Source organism: Triturus cristatus, chromosome 5_1, assembly GCF_964204655.1.
Source record: "Triturus cristatus chromosome 5_1, aTriCri1.1, whole genome shotgun sequence".
Classification (NCBI taxonomy): domain Eukaryota; kingdom Metazoa; phylum Chordata; class Amphibia; order Caudata; family Salamandridae; genus Triturus; species Triturus cristatus.
In genome coordinates this window covers 701093832-701108328 of record NC_140587.1, presented here as the reverse complement: position 1 = coordinate 701108328, position 14497 = coordinate 701093832, and the positions used below count along the sequence as shown (strand labels likewise).

The 14497-nt window shown below is 40.0% G+C and overlaps 1 protein-coding gene across 5 annotated transcripts in view; it reads left to right on the top strand.

Annotated features, from left to right (window-relative positions):
• SPIDR (scaffold protein involved in DNA repair) overlaps positions 1-14497 on the top strand; it is a 2139604-nt gene that overhangs the window by 144544 nt on the left and 1980563 nt on the right. For 2 of the 5 annotated variants that reach the window (XM_085605666.1, XM_085605665.1), the window contains exon 1: positions 5834-5935. The exons of the other annotated variants lie outside the window; for them this stretch is intronic. The gene's annotated coding sequence lies outside the window, so the exon portion shown is untranslated. Of the gene's footprint in view, positions 1-5833; positions 5936-14497 lie in introns of those variants that run through there. 5 annotated transcript variants of the gene reach the window in all.

Genomic DNA, 14497 nt, shown 5'->3' with positions numbered 1-14497 from the left:
ATCTATTAGATCGATACCACATACACGATCTGGCCTCACACCGTATGAGGTGGTTTTTGGGAGGCCAATGAATATTTGGGGGATTCCTAAGCCACGCCCTATACATGATGTACCCCATGTATTGATGAATGACTACTTGTCTCAGTTGACGGACAGTTTGTCTTCTATTATCAACAGGTTTGGGAGACTCTTACAGACAGATCGCAAGGTGAGGGCCACTGCTTGCGCCCTGGAGATTGGGTGCTGACAAAATCCTTCCAGACAGCCAGCTCCCTAGCACCCAGATGGCGAGGCCCTGAGCAGGTGCTCTTGGCTACCAGGAATGCAGTGCGAATGACCAACCGGAAGAACTGGGTACATGCCACCCACTGTCGAAAGGTTCCGCATGCCCTCGTGAGCCCAGCTGTGTTGGCAGATCATCGCGACATCCTGGACACAGAGAAAGGACAAGCCACGTCACCTGAAGAACCAGCGGAAGTCTTCCCAGACCACACGATCCCTGGTACATCTCTATATCAGCTGCGACCCTGGAAGAGAGACACTTCGTTGTTGAAAAAGACTGTTTTGAGCCACTGTCCTGGGTAGTGAAAGACTGAGTTACAAATGGGGGTACTCTTTTAGTGGCTACTCGTCTCAATCTCAGTGAAGAAACCAACGTCTGCCCAGGACCTTAGGGCACCATCTGTTCCGTTGTTCAACGGCAAGATGAACATGCCTGTGGAAAAGAAATCAACTACTGCAAGAATCTGTGATCGAAAGAGTATGTTCAATTTTGGACTCACTTTAATTATTGACCTGATTGCTACAATAACATGGGTTGTAGAGGGAGTGGCTCCTGCTCGGAATCTACTGACTGCTACTACTCCTGTCCCCATTGAGCACAGATATTTTACTCTTCCCTATCACGAGCCGAAGCACAGAATGTCCTACCTTAACAATACGTTCATTCAAATGTTGCATCACACCCATAATGCTACGAACATTACCAACTGTTGGGTGTGTGGAATGATGCCAGCTCATTAGAAAAAGGGAGGAACGCCTTTCATTCCTTTGCCGTTTTCACACAATGGCTCCTGCAGAGCCTGTTTTGCACTATTGCGGGCTTCTCATATTGGTAATATTACCAACTTTGATGTAGGAAGACTTAACGCTCAGTTAAATAGTCTGTTACCCTGATGAGGAAGGAGATCCAAAAGCTAAAGCAACTGTATGGGGAATGGAGGACTATCGCCGAGAAAATTCCTCCACGCACTATGTTTTCCCTAACACTCGAACTGTCAAGGGTAATGGGCCTCCTGTTATAGCTGGTACTAGAGCTCAAGCAGACCTTTGTGTGAGCAGTATTGGCAGTATCCCTGTGGGAAAAAGTGACTGTACTACAGTGCTGAACATTACTGGAATGAACAATAGTTTTTTGTCCTCACATAACACCTATTTCATTTGTGGAAGTAAAGGCTATTACCACCTACCTATTGGGTGGTCAAGTAGCTGTTTTGTGTCCTTTTTGCTACCACCTGTGTTTTTGGCACCTGTATCCTACCACAAAGACTATAAACTGTATAATGACATTTCTAAGAGTTGATTTAAGAGGACAATAAATCATGATGAGGTGGATCAGACCAATACTGCACTGCAGCAGTAAGTTGACTTTAATTTGGGACTATTCTTCTTTGTTGGTGCGGCCTTAAACAGCAGAAAAATCAGGCGCTTAACACGTGTTGTAGAGGCTGTAAACAATCAGACAGCCATGGCCCTTGGAAATATCACGGAAGAACTGCAAATAGCGATAATTGTGGTGCTCCAAAATAGGATGGTATTGGATGTGGTCTTGGTCGAACGTGGTGGAGCATGCCGCATCATCGAAAGCAGTTGTTGTGTCTATATCTCTGACCACACAACTTCCGTTTTTGAGGCAATTTCTAAGCTGCATAAAATAGCCACTGAAATCCATCAGGATTCAGGAACATGGACTTTGACTGGATAGCTATGGACTATGTTTACTGTATGGGGCTGGAAGATATTGTCAGGCCTATGTATATTTGTTGTGATCCTTTTTAGCTGTTGCCTATGTATCCAGTGTGGCCCGTTGCTCTGTTCCCTTTGTGCTTCTACCTGTACCTCATGTATACCAGCTAAATCAAGAATGTAAATGCCCGACTAGTAACAGACCAAGAAATTAGTGAGTTAATGATGATTGATGTCCATGATATCTTCCATGCTCCTTCTAAATCATGGAGATGTCTTCAGCTAATGCTAAAAGGGTCATCTGTGGAAATCGAAAATAATTGCTGTTAGCATGAACTAAAGCCATCTTGTTTGCAGCATCCATTTTGTTAGCCTTGTGATTCTGCCGTCTTCACTGTTGCCTGCTTTTCTATTCTGCTTGAGTCATCAACCTTAGTTAACTCCTTCTGTACTGAGCCAGAGCAATGTATGAGCTCAGAAAGGCCTGTAGCTGCTAGAATTCACCTGTGTGAGAATGTAACTGTCTTTCATATCCTACTGATGTAAGCAGTTCTGTTTCCCCTCCCACTTTGCTGACTAAGTGAAATCCATCTGCCCATGTTAGTCGATAGCTATTCCTGTGTAGGCCTGTACCTTCTATGTGTAACTACATGCTTACTCTGCAACAAACTGTGTATAAAAGGCATATGGTTTCTGTATTCCATGTACTACCTCCTACAGCGCCTGAGAGTGTTGTATTAATGTAGTCCCACTCATGAGTAATTAATAAACTTGTTATTTTGAATTCCAGCTTCAGTGCCAATCTCTTCTTTGTTAGTCTAAGGACCCGTGGACAAACTTAAGGGTGAACCCAGCACCATTGTGCCCCTGAAAAGGCACATTTCCACAGTTTGGCGCCCGACTCGTGGGGCTCATTGGACATACAACGTCCAACCATCTTTGTATTGGAATGTCTAAAAATAGTGCTGGAACACAATGTATTTGAATTTAATGCACAACTATTTATAGAAAAACAAGGTGTTAGCATGGGAGCTTCATGTGCCCATACGATGGCAAATATCTATATGTAACTTTTCGAAAAATCCTTTATCTACAATGAAATAGCACCATTCTATGAGTCTATAACCAAATGGTCTAGATTTATAGATGATGTTTTTTTATATGGGTAGATACACTAGAAAAACTGTTTGAGTTCCTTGAATGGATAAACTTGTGCGATAAAAACATCCGTTTCACCCACAACATCAGTTCCAGCCAAGTTGAATATCTAGATGTCGCTATTAAAAATGATTCAGGTCTTCTAATAGTGGATCTATATATCAAACCAACAGCACGAAATACACTGTTACACTATAACAGTTATCATCCGTCCACACAAAAGAACAGCATACCTTTCGGTGAGTTTCTGCGATTGTGACGCAATTGTACAAATATTAAAGATTTTGACATTAGATCCGAAAACATGAAACAGAAATTTCAGGCCCGAGGCTACCCAAAACATCTCTTTCGTGACTCCTACAAAAGAGCCAGGTTTTACGACAGGCAGCACCTACTACATAACACTCTAATTAAAACCAACACGTCCGTGGTTTTTGTAACAAGACACCCCATGATAAGTGAGAGAGTAAAACAAGCGGTATGTTCAAGTTGGAATATTCTTAAAATAAATAAATCTGATCCTTACCCTCAATACCAAAACCACTTTTTGCATATCGAAGAAATAAGAACTTAAAGGATCATATAGTGAGATCCAGGATGAGACAGGCCAACACATTCATCCAGAAAAGCATTGATGGCCCGAACCCTGTGGTAGGAAACTTAAAATGCAATACCTGTAAATCTTGCTTAACAGCGATTGAATCACCAACATTACAATTCAATAATCATCCGATAGTGTCAACAACCTTAACTAACTTCAAAACCACAGATGTGGTTTACCTTTTGATTTGTCCATGTAAGTTAGGATACATAGGAGAAACCTGTAGGGCAGTTAATATACGGTTGACGGAACATAGATCTGCAATCAGAAATCGGAAATTAACAGCACCTATTGTCCAACACTATATTGAACATAATCACACTCCAGATGAAATGCAATGGTATATCCTTGAGAAAATTAAAGGACAGTCAGGCATGACTACAGAACCAGTAAGAAAATGTAGAGAAGTCTTCTGGATATATACTTTAGGAAAAGCAGTAAAAGGTTTAAATCAGGCGATACCCTGGGACCAGGCTATCAAATATAATTACTGATTTATTTACATGAATTCCACACGAGAACATGCCCATAGAACTAGACATGATGATATCCTGGGATCAGGACATCGGATATAAATAGGGATATAGATTTGATCATTTGATTGTTTTTGATAAAAACTCAAATAGCAAGAACTTAAAAACTAATATAATATGCTTTGATAGCACAAAAATGGTCCATATAAAATGACAAATCTCATGGGAAAATGGGCAATAACACGGATGTGTTAGACGGAACCTGCCAATGACTTGTGGAGAGATGATCCTGTTGCTGTTCTACGGGTCAATGGCAGATTTCATTAATCTCTATTATCCTGTGCACATATAAGAATACTTTATGGCAATTATTTAGAATGTATTGATATCCACAAGCAATATACATAATTAATAAAGATATACGGCAATGTGGTAGATTATCAACAAAGGAGGACAATAGCATTTTGACAGAAATGTAATGCGGAGAAGAAGAAGAATCAGGAAGAGGGTGCTGATCTTGTATATCCATCTTAAGAATATATAATAAAATCTGAGGTCTAAATGAAGATTAATGCTCAAAGCCTTTTAAAAATAAAAAAAAGATCATGACATACTGGAATCACCTTTAACGTCCCGTTAACTGAAATTGGATTTTTATATCAACAGAAACTAGGCAAAGATGGCGCCGGTTTTGAGCTATGTTTACAATAACACAAGCTAAATACCCGGAAGTAGTTCTTTATATTCATACAAAGGGTGTCCCTAGCGTTTAAACGTTGCATATTAATAGCCCGGAAGTAGATGTATATGTCAACATAATATATTAACTTCAAAGCTCAAAAGATCGTAGCAGACATGCATGGCCATCGGCATATTACGTGACTGAGTAAGTTTATACAATGGGTATTCGAACACTTACAAGCATTTGCTCACGTTCACGCACAATTGGAACCTAGTGCGTATACAAGATACATCATAAACCCGGAAGCAGTTGCTTACGCTTACGGAATAGTTCAACTTCATAGTTTAAAAGACCGCAGCATGCACGCCGCGCTACCTGTGCATCTCCTCATTAGGTCATCGAAAGAAGCAACAAAATAGGTAAGCAAAATATGCTATGTACCAATGTTTGAGGGGGATGAAAGTAACTAGCTCTTTAATATATAATAAAGACATTTATCACCCCTATTATTAGACCCACTCGATGAACAGTTCCCCTAGTCGACACCAATAGTTAGCGTTTACTCTTTGAGACCATTTTAAAGCGAATTCGCTATAAGTATTGATTAGCAATACAGCCACTTTGGTGCTGAATAGTTAGTTTTCACCCTTCGTAACCATCTAAAAACGAATGTCTTATAACTATTGATTAGCAATGTAGCTATTTTGGTGTTGTATAATGGTCTGGCATATCAAGTGAGAAACACAAACCATGAAGGTATCAAATAAGCAAAATAGACAACCGGCCGGTTACAATAAATTATAACGCATGCATAGTAATGGCCGAAAATTATATAATATGCATGAAATGCGAGCGCCATAATACATTGGACCATAATAAATAATACGCAGAAAGAGATGGTTATATGAATATAATTATATAAGGCTAAAAGTTGTCCCCTCTTATTTATTTTCCAGCAATAAGAAAATTGCCAGAATGTTTGAATATGTGATTCCCCAATGAATTTTGATCCAACTATAATCAAGCATTGTGAAAGGAATAAGTAAAAGAAAAAAGGTTAGTATTAATGGCCTATTTCATTTACATTTTGATATAGTTAAGGGAATGCATGCACCAATTTCACAAGCTCTTTGGTAAAATTTATGAACAGAATATGCTATATTTATTTTTATTTTTGTAGATCGGAAGAAATATCCTTTCCCTCGAAATTGTATCTTCTCCAAATAGAGTAATAACAGAGCAATCAATTCACATTCAGGTAAATGATGAAAGCTATGGGGGTAAAGAAATACCGTTATCCTTGACAAACCATCTATCTAGTAGCAATAAACAACTCATATAGATGAGTAGAGCAAAAATGTTTTTACTTATTCTTTCCAACACATGCTTATGTTTCTAATTGGCAGATTGATCAACAAGGAAGAAACAACTAATTTTTGATGCCAAGCAAATAGAATCTTGCTTACATCACTGCATAAGATCTGGAACACGGACTGCATATAAAAAAAGCTACGGATTGTTCCAGAAAAAAAGTAAATTCTAGATAAATTGGATAATTAGTGAGTTTAAGAGTTATATATAATTTAATCTATATATCTTTATTTTTGAAATTAGAAAATATAAAAATAAAGAAGAAATCATTACATATCCATCAAAAGCTAATAGCACCCCTTACGAATTATCCCTTCTGGCAAAAGAAGATCAACCTCTATAATGGTAATTAACCCATGTTGCATCATATACTATAAATAACATTTATAAAATGAGTAGAAATTCTCTTTGAGCACCTTTGTATGTTCCATTCCCATTTTATGTTCCTCAATAGAGATTGAGTGACCCATGAAGACTACTCTAAAATCTAAGAGAAGCAGAGCCAATCTATCCAGAGCTCCTACTATGAGGTATGATTTGAGAATAGAAACAGGTTCTAGATAGGGATTAAATTTAATTTTGGTGAAGGTAACAGAGGCAATCTGTATATATGTTTTGTTATTGTGGCTTCTGCTATGTATTTTTAGCACATATTAGATTTTAACAAATTAAACACAAGGGTGTTTTGCTAAGTATGACTCCTTTTAACAACAGGGTGTGCTATCGATGGGACACATTGTGCACTATCAATCTTTATCCAAAATGTGTTATTATGTTTATCCATAGTTATCAACCAGGCATATTAATATCAGTTTGTATTATTCTTAATCTCTCTTTTCAAGAAACTGAGACGGAGTCCTGATGAAGGCGAAAGCTGAAACACGCGTAGCTAGAACATAAAACCGCCAGTCTCCCCTAATCAAGAAAAATGTTGAATGTATATTGTAATCAATGATGTTATTGTAGGAAGAAATGAAATAAATATATGAAATTGAAAACTGTATAGACAAAATTGTGAGAGCATTATTGAATACTAAATGTATGTATGTCACAATAATCTGTTTTTTTTAAAGACAAATTGATGTAAATAGATATTTTCCTATACAAATCATTTCATATATATAAAAAAACTGATAATAGTTATCAAATAAAACATATAATTATAAAAAAATAAAATAAAATAGCTTTATTTGATATAAGGTTATTTGTATATTTAAGACCTGGATGTGGTCAGGAAACTTATTGTGACTTATTTGATTCAATTCACCTAGCCAAGGTGTACTTTTTCTAAGATTCAAACTTTAGGGTGAACCCTACACCGGTGTGCACCTGAAAAGGCACATTTCCACAGTCACTCTGCAAAACTACTTATAACGTATCCCTGCGAAACACCAACAAGATCTGTGTTCTATCCTACTGTTAATTTATTTTCATTTTGATTTTTATTTCTCTCCAAATTCAATACCATTCCATGAGGTTTAGAGCCACATTAGTTTAACCCACCATCTTTAGTCTTTTAGGTGTTTTTCTGGATTTTACATTGGCAGGCCGCCATTTAGCGAACAAAATGAACACGTTTGCACACCTGACAACAAGCACCCTCCTGTTATCATAACACACGATGACAGGTCCAAGATGGCCGCCATTGCGGCACTCTTTTCTCCACCCAGTCGGGGGTTCGAGCCATTGCTTCACGGGTTGATTTCATTTTATTTTCATTTTCAATTCCATTTTTATTATTTTTCTCTAGTTCAATCCATTATTCCTGTTGGGTCTCTTTAAATCACGCATCCACGATAGTCTTATCAGGAAACAGGGCGATACACCCAACATGGCGCGCATTAGTTGCCAAAATAAAGCTGTCATTTATGCTGAAACCGATGCCACGCTCCTGCCTTTGAATGCACGTGAGCATGACTTGTCTTTCGTTTCACTATTTTAACTCGCATCGGGCAACAAACACGCTAAGATGCGGTCCGTCCTGGAAACGAGCAGGTCACAATGACGGAGGTGTGCTGAGCCGAGTAAAACATTTTTTACCCATACAGAAACCGGCGAAGGAGATGGAAATGCCGCATTTGCAGCATTTTTTAACTAAGTCGCCCCTCCATGTTTTGGGGACTGTTAATAGCAATCCCTTCTCTCGTATCTACTATACTATGTATGCTTTTTTTCTGTAGGGTTACTACAGGCCCCTCCACCCAGGTTGAATAAGTAAGTTCTATAATTGAAAAACACTTTATGTTTTTTGTCTGTCTTGTGGTGTCCATAGCTCACAAGTGTTTTTATACCATTTAACCATGCTTTCTCACAACAGTCATCTAATGTGTTTCACCTTGCCACATTGGATTTAAGCACTAATTTAATATTACCTTTAAGGGCACCTGCACCACCTAAGAGGAGTACATTGATCTTAGCGCCGCATTTGGCAGTACCTGCCGACGTGAGAGGTGGGCAGGCAGTATGTACTACGAGTCTAATTCAAAACCATATGTATTTTTCTTGATGCTCACACATTATTTTTTTTATTTTTTATTGAGCAGAACGGGTGGGCATTAAAAACATTGTACAATAATCAGTGATCAGAGATAAAACAGTTGTAAAAACATCAAGCAAGATCTAGTAGAATCCTTTGATTAATAACATTTAGCAATTATAATTGATATTAGTTTTGATACAGAGCAGGTAACCAGTAATAAAAAAGTGCTGAGTGCAATCGTTTCTGGAGTCTCAGTTACAATAAAGTACCAGTAGTGCAAAGTGCTTAAATATGGCATATATAGACAACCCTACATTATAATTGTTATCATTTACCTTTGCCCACCCAGTAAAAATGTTTTATCCTTCTCATTTTATTCACCCATTTTGAGTAGGATGGTATCTCCTCTGATCTCTAATTTTGAAGAATTAAGGAGTGGGCTACTAAAGAGCAGATCGCCGTGTAGGTCTCTTCGGCTTTAGACAAGTCAGTTCTTTTTATTGAAATACCAAATAAAGCGACCTCGGCTTCGGGATCAAGCGTCTTATCAATGGCCTGACTTATTGATGAAAAAATCTTACGCCAAAACACTTCAAGTTTCGGGCATGTAAAAAAAATGTGAAGCCAGTCACCTCTATCTCGAAGCTGGCATCGGAAGCATTTATTTTCTACTCCCTGGAAGTGTTTATTTAAAGCTTTTGGAGTGAGGTAGGCCAGCCAACGGGATAAAAACGACATCCTTTTAAAATTGGCTGCTCTAAGGGCCTTCCCTCCTAACTGGGCGATCTGCTCCCATTCCTGCCTCGAGAAGGAGCAATTAGTTTCATAAGTTATTTTAGCCTGAATTTTTTCAACCAAAGGAGACCCTTCGCCCTTACTCAGTAAGGTGTACCAATTTCCCACTCCTTTTAATTTCGCTTTATGTCAATGTCAGATATTTTTATAAAGCGCGCATATCACCAAACGGTCTCAGGGCGCTTTGCAGCCATAGACAAAGGAAGAAAGAGACATCAACTGAAAAGACTCAGCCAAGTTAGAGGGCAAAAAGCCAGGTCTTAAGCTTTCTGCAAAAGAGTAGATGATTGGTTATAGAGGTTAGTTCAACAGGGAGTTGATTCCACCAAAAAGGGGCAAGATAGGAAATGGATCGACCTCAGTTACGTACCGTACGGATACGTGGCTGGGCAAGAAAGGAACTAGAGCTGGATCGCAGAGAGCGTCCGGGAACATGCCATCGGAGCTTCTTAGCAAGATACAAAGGACCAGCTCCATACATTACCTTGTGGGCGACACTGAGAATTTTAAAACGCCCTCTTTCGCGAACAGGTAGCCAATGTAGCATTTTGAGAGTGGGGGCGGAGGGGGACCGAGAGGGAAGATCAAGAAACCAATCTGGTGGCCGTGTTTTGTAGGATCTGAAGTTTACAGAGCAGATCCTGGTTAAGCCCAGTGAATAGGGCGTTACCATAATCAAGGCGACTGATTATAAGACCCTGAACCAGGGGTTTCCTTGATTCCAGGGGTAGCCACTTAAAAATCTTCCGCAGCATTCGCATAATCCCGAAGCAAGTCCCAAGCACCTGATTAACATGAGTCTTCAAGGACAAAGACTTGTCAATCATGATGCCGAGATTACGCACTGATTGCTTAGGCTGTGGACAGATACCCAACTCTTCTGGCCACCAATCACTGGACCAAAGCTGTTCCGCTTTCCCGAATAGAATAACCTCTGTCTTGCTACCATTTAGTTGAAGCTTGTTCTCATGCATCCAATCATTTATTCGGATCAAGCAGTTTTTAAAACGGGCTCGCACATCCGTTTGATCCGGCTTACAGGTAACAAGCAGCTGAGTATCGTCAGCGTAGGAAATTGTTTCAAATCCGTAAGTCCTGGTAATGTCAGCAAGAGGGGTTAAATAGACATTAAATAGCATTGGGCTAAGGATAGAACCCTGCGGAACCCCGATTGTAACTGGGTGAGTTTTAGAGGTAATACCGTTGACAGATACCGTGGTAAAACGGTCAGCCAGGTAGTTCTCAAACCACTTAAGGGCCTTCCCTCTGATACCCACCTCCCACAGCCGATGTATAAGAATGCTGTGGGAGATGGTATCAAAAGCTGCAGACAAGTCCAAAAGGACTAGAATTGCAGATTCTTGATGGTCCAGAGCTAGCCTGATATTATCCACTACTTCAACTACAGCAGTCTCAGTACTATGAGACGCACGGAAGCCAGACTGAGAAGGGTCAAGGAGCCTATTTGTCTCGAGAAATGCTGTGAAACGTTTGTTCACTAGCAGTTCCAAGACCTTCCCAAAATAAGAAAGCAAAGAAATGGGACGATAATTAATGGGCAGACTTGGGTCGGCTCGGGGCTTTTTAAGTATAGGCTTAACCAGTGCATGTTTCCATTTACGGGGAAAGGTGGCTTGATCCAAAGATAAATTAAAAACTGATGTAAGGACATCCACAAATAAAGGTAACATTTTGGCACAGGCACGAGGATGAAAAGGATCGGCAGGGGATCCTGATTTAACCCTGCCCAGGCTTTCAGAAACTTCACAAGTTGTTATCGGATCAAATTCAGTAAGGAAGAGAGGGTTGGTGAGTTCAATGGGCAGGGGCAATTCACTTGTATTTATCGAAGGATCGCCCAGGACGGCTTCAGTAGACGAAAAAGAGGCATATATAGTTTTGATCTTATTGTCAAAGAACAGTGAGATAGTCTCAACCCACTCCTGAGTGGGCACGCAGGAGGATTGTTCAACCGAGGGAATGGTGAATTCCTTTAGTATTTTAAATAATTCTTTACTGGAATGGGCCGCGTTGTTAATGCGCTGTGTGAGATAAGCCTTTTTTGAGGATTTAATATTATTAATATAAATTGAATGAAGCTGTTGATATTTCCTGCGGTGTTCTTCAGATTTGGATTTCCTCCACTGACGTTCAGCTGCTCGAGTTTGTTGTTTGAGACCTTTTAAAGAGGCAGAGAACCATGGGGAGGCTTTATTTTTTATTTGTACATTAATAGGAGGTAGGGCTAAATCTAAGGCTTTCATTATAGAAGATTCCAAATTGAGGGCCGCTGATTCTGCCGTGTCAGCCATGTTATCACGCAATAAAGGTTCAAAGTGGAGCAGAAAGGTGTCCATGGAGAGTTTGCGCCAGGGCCGAATCCAAATTCTACCTTTCGGGCTCCTTGTGCTGGAGGTCTTAATAGGTATGCTAAACTTAAGAATAAAATGATCAGTCCATAGGACTGGACAAGGAGATTCAATATTAACATTCAGGGAGTTAGTAAATACTAAATCTAAAGTGTGGCCAGCTATATGAGTGGGTTCAGTCACCTGCTGTGTAAGTCCCAAAGTGAGCATTGCATCAAAGAGAAAGGCTGAGTCTGATAATACTTCTGCGTGATAGTTAAAGTCCCCAAGTAATATAAAATAATCTGCAGCTAAAACATAGGGGGCGATGACTTCTAACAGTGTATTAACAAAATCTGCCTTAGGACCAGGGGGTCTATAAATCAGGGCCCCCTTCCAGGATTCTGGGCCAGGCGTTTCAATAGAAAAAATTAAAATTTCTAATTTAATAGAGGAAAGGGAATCTAAAACGCGGATCTTAGAAGGGGCGGCCGTTGCAACCGCAATGCCGCCACCTCGTCCAGTTTTTCTATCAAGTCGGGTTAGCTGATAGTGAGGGGGAAACGCGGTAGCTACACTCACAGACGAGGAGTCCTGGAGCCAGGTCTCAGTGATAAAACATATCTCTGGCTTTACTTCATCTAAAAGGCTCCAAAATTCAATCGCATGTTTAGGAAGAGACCTTGCATTCAAATATAGGGAAGACACAGAATTCTTGCAAAAATTGAGATTGTTGGACAAAGATTTACCAATTTTATGCGTGCAGGTGCTTAGCTCTCCTCTGTTAGTAAGAACAGGTTCAGAGATTATAGAGCTCACAGATGGATGCATGTACTTGTTAAAGGGGACAATCTTGTCAGAATTTAACATGTGGAGTTCTTTGCTAGAGTAACGTAACATAGTGTCACCAACGTGTGCCACTTACTTCAGGGGTCAGGGCGTCTGGCGGCAGACGGGCTTGCCTTTGGCGTCCGCGCCCCTGTCGGAGTTAAGAAGGCAGGGGGGGCGTGACCAACACAGCTGCAACGCTACCGGGTTAGGGACCGGAAATCGCTCTGTGACCCCGAGCGTCAGAAAGGCTGATTGTCCCTCCGCAAAGGGTATTAGCCAGAGGTGGTGATCCCACCTTTATTTATCAGGTTTATAATCTGCAGATATTCCAAAAACCCAGTTTTTAATTGATTACTAGATCTAACCAGGACCTCTTGCCAGGTGATGAGTTTCCGAGATGAAAAAAAAGAGCCCAAATCACCAAAACCAGAATCCCGCCATTTTTTGAGCTTGCTAGAATGCATTTGAAGCCCAAAGATCTTACACTCCTCTAACTTTAAATAATGAAAACCACCAAACCCTACCTGTTTAAAACAAGATTGTAGTCTATCGGAGAAATCCCGAATAGTCTTGTATCTGGTCTTTTTGGGTAATTTAGCTGTTTTTAAAAAAATCGGAACTTGCGAACCTGCCTCTTGTATCATTCTGTGATAAAAAACATATCAAGCAGCCCATTAGGACCCAATAAACGAGCTGAGAGATCCATAATCACTGCCATATAATAAGAACGAATATTCGGTAGTGCTAAACCCCCTTGAGCAGTTCCCAAGTGTAATATAGACAATTTAACCTGGTCATTAGGTGTGCATCTATATTTCTGTACTATAGTTTTCTTTATTGTAGGTTTTTCACGTAGTTGTACACATGGGGCTGGTTGGTTTCCAGAGGTTTAGGGGATACCTCGAAACATGTCGACGAAATACTAGGGACTGTAATCACATAATAATTACTTTTTCCCTATTATTAACCCCTTTTTATCCATACCAACTAGGAGCAGGAATAAAATATTAGCTCACTAGCTATGTATTTTTAACGTCACTTACACCACTCCCCCAACACTGCACTACACATAGTTTCTCACAAAAGTGCTCCTACGTAATTCCACAAGTCGCAGCACGCCCCAAACAGTAGATGTTTGGGATGCCCCAATGATGAAGCATGTCACCTAGGGGCAGCCCTTGGTGAGTGAGGGGACTCAAGAAAATAATTTTCTTTTCCCAAGACAGGGGTGTGTTTCACTCATTTAGTGAACCCCCATTCCTTTGGCTAGGTTCGTTGATCCGTCACTCACGGATTTGTTTTACACCAAATAATATACTAGCCATATTTGTTACAGGAACATTTCCAAAATTGATCCATTGAAAAGAATCCTGTTTATACCAGGAATGTGTACACAATTAAAGTTAAGAAGAGTGCTGCAGCGATGAATGACAAGGTGTTACATTTGAAGAGTCGATAGAGATAAACATGACTGTAGGCGGGCAGGTACATTTGTTGAAATATGTATTACCATGTAGATCACTATTGCATTTAGGGAGTCAGTGATCTGAGTCAGTACCCCAGCAGGAGCGTGATTTGTCAACAAGTTGATGGGTAGCTTCTCATGGTTCCAGCAGATACATACAGAATCCTGAAGAACCACATGGCATTACACCTGAATAAGGAGGGGACCAAGTGGCAGACATTTGGTGCTACATGTGTCTTAAGAGTCTCTGCTGTCAATATTACATTTTAGCACAGGAAAAACCTTTAATTCAATAAAACATTCATTGAGCAAGAGTTCTGTGAAAAGTG